Raw genomic sequence first — 5,195 nt, 5'->3', positions numbered from 1 at the left:
GTAAAGGAATTCTCCGAGTGGAGTACCTGGACTAGCTGCATCAACATCCCCTGGGAATGTGTTAGAAATGCAAATTTTCGGGCCCCACCCCCAGGACTGCAGCATTAGAAACTCTAGGATGGGGCCACCCCCATCTTCCAGGTGATTCGGATGCTTGCCAAAGTCTGCAGACCTCTGCCCTGGAATAAAGCTTGCCCTTCCCTTATTCTGCTCTAGATCTCTAGGGCTGAGTCTCCTGTTTCCACACAGGAGCGGGCTCCAAATGGGGCTTCGCCGCAAGTCATTTCCAAAACCCAGAAGGCAGGGTTCACTAGAGACAGCAGAGATCCGTCTGGAAAGTGACTGCTTTGTATTAAAGACACTAGATGCCAACGTAGAGAGTATTTTCATGTATTGTCACTCAACAATCCCATGCCATAGTTAAAGAGGGTTTAATCATCACTTCTGTGTTACAGATGAGAAAACTGAGGCTAGAAAAGAAGTAGCTTTTTCAAAGAGACGTGACACAAGGACCAGAGCGTGTGCTCAGACTCTGAGAGCAGAACTTCTCCGGGTCCCGGTCTTTCCTGGCAGGCTGATTGGTTCAGATCCTGTGTCCTCGAAGTGAATTGATTCTGCAGCAACCACACATTGCCTGATTATAGAATGAAATAAAAATTCTGATGCTGCTTCCACAGTGACTCTTTGTCTCTCTCTCTGTCAATGTCCACAGTGCCCCTCTGCTAAGGGAACTTAGAGCTATAAAATGAAGTGGAAGAAAATGCTTTCCATTCCTCATAATCACTGCCTGGAATCCTGTTGGTAACGGGGAGGTGGGGGCATGGTTGGAATTCAAGCACAAGGGAATCCTTTACCTCTGGACGTTTTCCTGATCGACTGCATTCTAAGAAACAGGTACACAGGAGAACCGGTGAAACAAAGCCCATCGGTGAGCACATCCCCGGAATGTTTACCCCTTAAAGACGGGCCAGTCCTGGATTCCACACACCTGGCTCATGTTTAGGGCCCCGTGACAAACACTGCACTCGAATTATCAGTTATCTTATTTAACTCTTTGCACACTCTTCACAGGCCAACACCTTTATCATTCCCATTTCACAGAGGGAAGAACAGAGAAGTCTTTTGTAAGTACACAGCTGGTGTCAGATACCAACCTTGGCATTTCCAACCTGCTTTGCTTTTGTTCTAACATAAAGGTCATGTCCTCCTGGAACCCCTATGCCAGGGCAAAGGTGGTGGAATAGAGGACTCCTCCAAGTCTCATGCTGCCCAGGCTGGCATCCAGGATTTTATTTTATTGTATTACTTTTTATTGAGGTAGCATTGGTTATAACGCTGTAACCAGGTACATAAGATCACACTTCTACACATGTCTGTGGCCACAGCACCTCCACCACCAAAGTGCCTGTCATCCTCCACCATGGACCATGGACCCCTCCCCAGTTTGGTATCTAGGATTTAAGGGCACTGAGGAAATAAGCCAGGGCCATCTCTGTGGAAGCTGACCGGTATTAACCAGGCTTCAGAATCTTTGATTAGCCTTTAACAACATGATATCATCACAGGAAGCCAATAGGTGAACCCAAAGTGTTAAAAAAAGATATAATCATTGATAAATTTTTAAAGGAAAGAACAGAATATGAAGAGTAGGAAGACAAGGGTGTGTGGACATGCATCTAGCATGAATAATAAAAAAAAAATTAAGACTAGTCAAACTTTCATTACTTAAAAACCAAAGAGTAACTAGTAGCACTCAAGTTTTAGAAGCAACTTGACATTTCTTCTTATAGAGGTAGGTGCATAAAGAACCCCAGAGGATATTAAGTTGAACCTAGTGGAAGCATTCTAGTGTGGGCTATCCTGAAGAAGTAAGAAAAGGCAAGTGAGGGCCTCCCCCCGTGGCGCAGCGGTTGAGCACTGGGTTGCGAAGCTGTCCGCAGCCTCTGCAGTGCCAGTTCCACCCCGGGCCACCGAGTGAGGGTCCCACATGGCACGCAGACCTCTCCTGCCACCCGCTGCTCCCCTCAGCAGTGTATTTTGGTCCTTCTGCCTGTTCTGCTCCCCACTCTGGCTCTGGTGAATTTTCTCACCCTCCCACAATTCTGACTGTACCCAGTGCTTGTATAAATAAATAAACAAATCTTTAAAAAAAAAAAAAAAGAAAGAAAAGAAAAGGCAAGTGGGCTGCAGTGCTCATGACAAATACCCTCAGCGACCTGGACTCTGCTTTCCTCAGGATGAGAGCCCTGCCCCAAGATTACAGGTACTTTTCTGGTGACGGCTCCTGAAATACCAGCTGGAACCTGGGCACAGCACACCTCCAATGCCCACACATGGTCTTCCTAGGAAGTAATAGTGACAAGCCTTGCTCTGACTTCTGGTGCTGCCCTGTACCTCTTCTCTTCTTGTTCTACATTTCCTATTCTACATTTGCTCCTCCTGGGAAATCCTACCCTTCTGGTCACTGGTAACTGCTTCTCTACAGAAACAGTGCTTTGGTCCTGCCACTCTTGAGCTCAGACTGCTTCTCCAGAGGTCTAGTGGACAGCACCACCCTCTCAGATCCCGTGGACTTAGTTGCATGGGCATCAACCACTGTGCCCTCCCAGTCGCCTATTCCTACTGGGTTCCCTCTGCTTGTTTATGATATCATTCTACCCTAGCCCCCAAGGAAATAAGTACAAGTATTTTGGGCTTCTCTTTCTCCATTACTATTACTGAATTGATTTTTCAACTTTGCTGTTATATTTCTGATAGTGCTTAACTTCCTCCCCTCCCACCCATCGGTAATGCCTTGTCAGAGGTTATTCAACATCCAGCACAATGCATGTCCTTCTCTGTTCTCCTCAACAACTGATCTCCTGCCCACATTTCATCCCCAAATTGCCACACACCCTCAGATATATACCACAAGAGTTGCTCACAGGACAGATATACTAAAGCAGATCAATTGTATGATCACCTTGGATGGGATATTGCAGCTCCCTGTCCTGCTGACATTCTAATAAATCAGTCCCATTTATCTATACAGTATTATATTCCATTGCACATGCACATACATGCATGCACATATACACACACAGTACATCCAAACAAACATACACATTTGCACACACACACACACAAAGGCACACAGCCCACATACATGCACATGCACAGTCAGATACCTCTGCCCAGAAAGAATGTTCCTACCCTGGATCTGCCTCCTACCTCCTTCCACTCAATATCTCCAAGCTAAAAAGCTAAAAGCTCGAAAGCTTTTTCACAACTCCCTCAATCAGGAGGAGCCCCCACATCCAACACTACCACATTGCTGTGATTCTCTAACATCCTGCATTACAGTCTGTAGTTTATCCTGTGATTTATGTTTTCTGATCCTCCCGAATGACTGTGCTCCACAAAGGCAGACTCTGAGACTTGCTATCAATCCTCATTGCCTCACATAAAGAGCAGGTGTTTAATAAATGTCTGCTGAATTCAATTTTGAATTCACAAAAAAAATTCTGAAAAATCATCAAGGATTCCTTAGGCAGAAACACGTTAGATTTCTGCTGTCTGCAGGTCAAGACTAAAGTCCACCTAATGCTAGTGATACTCAGGAGCAGGTGCAAGGTACCTAAGTAATTTGCAAACTATCATTCTCAACAGCCCAGTTAGGGCAGGATAGAATTAATCAAGAGCAAGAGGACCAAATGGCATTGTCACATAGACCACAAAAATGTAATTAAAGCAAAGATAAAGGGAATTAATATCTGCAATATAATATTTTTAAAGCCTTGATAGTGGAAGAAGAGGTTTATTGCCGAATACCCCTTTGTGTGTTTGTTTAATCAGCATACCACCTAAGATAATACCACATTAAAAGCTTTTAATAAAACAGTCATTTGGATATTAAATTTGAATTCTGGTCAGCACGTTCAAGCCCTTCCACAAATCTTTTAAAAGCAATTTCCACTCTGTAGCTTCCTAGTAACAGTTAAAAACATGAATCAACATAAGCTGCATTGATTTGGGGTTTCCATGGAGACTGGAAGGACACAGGGAAGAGAAGGACAGAAAGAGGCCACTGGGCCCAAAATTCTTCTAAAAAAAATGCATCTCAATTTCATTCCTCTGAGCATTAGCAGCCTCATTTCCTGTTCATCAGTTCAAGCATCCAGAAATTTAATTTGTAGTAAGTCTGCTCGACTTCTCACAAGGAACATCAGAGGGGACAAGTCAGCTTCTGAAGGTGTAGGCTCATGAGGTCTGAAAAGAGACCCCAAGTAGCCCCCGACCTGAAATCAGAAGCAAGGACCTCTGGCTCTAATTCTGCTGAGGCTTCCCAACGCTCCCTCCTAGTTGGGTGGTCACTAGCCTAAGCAAGAGCTTTGCATTTCAATTTGCACATCTGTAAAACCCAAATTCACACACCTGCCCTGGCTATTTTTCAAGGTGTTTATAAGAGAGAAATAAGGAAGGTCTGTGGAAAGAAAAATGCATAGCAAATTCTGGTACACTGTACCTTATTATTATATTTGGAGATGCTCTGAGCTTTTATTTAGATAGAATTTTGCCACTGAGAAGGTAGATGCAAAAACAAACAAACGAAAAAGATTGCTAATTTTGTGGAGAGTAGACTGACCTGGAAAACAGGAACCAGAGTTTTGAAAACCCTAAGCTTCCATCTCTACTCCCTAATTTTCCATATTTGTAAATGTGAGCAAGTTATGCCTCCTCTCTGAGTGTTATTTCCATCATAGGTAAAATGAAGATAATAGCACAAGGTCGTAGGCTTGTTATAAGGATTAAATTGGATCACATAATCAAGTGTTTAGCACAATGCTTGACAAATGGCAAATCACTATTTAGTGCAAGCTGCTATTATTCACTGTATCAAGGGTTTCATCATCTGTAAAATGGGAATGGGAATTCCTACTACTTCCCTACTTCAATACAGGATTGCTTGTGTAATGTCTGCTCAACTATTGGATAAGCTGGGGAAATGCACAAACTAAAACATTATTGAAAGGATGTATATTTACTGTCTGCTAACCTAGGTGGCTACATAAAAGTATGAAACACATCTGCAAGAAGTTTCAAGTGTCTTGGTGGATGAGGGGTGGGGGTGTAGGTCTCTTATCTTTTTCATTTTCTTTTGTTCCTCCTGAATCTCTGTCTCCTTACAACTCGCTGTAGCCTCTTCTTCTTTCAAT

Source organism: Talpa occidentalis, unplaced genomic scaffold, assembly GCF_014898055.3.
Source record: "Talpa occidentalis isolate TD23 unplaced genomic scaffold, MPIMG_talOcc4v2.1 talOcc4.12, whole genome shotgun sequence".
NCBI classification, from domain to species: domain Eukaryota; kingdom Metazoa; phylum Chordata; class Mammalia; order Eulipotyphla; family Talpidae; genus Talpa; species Talpa occidentalis.
This window is presented reverse-complemented; position numbering follows the sequence as displayed.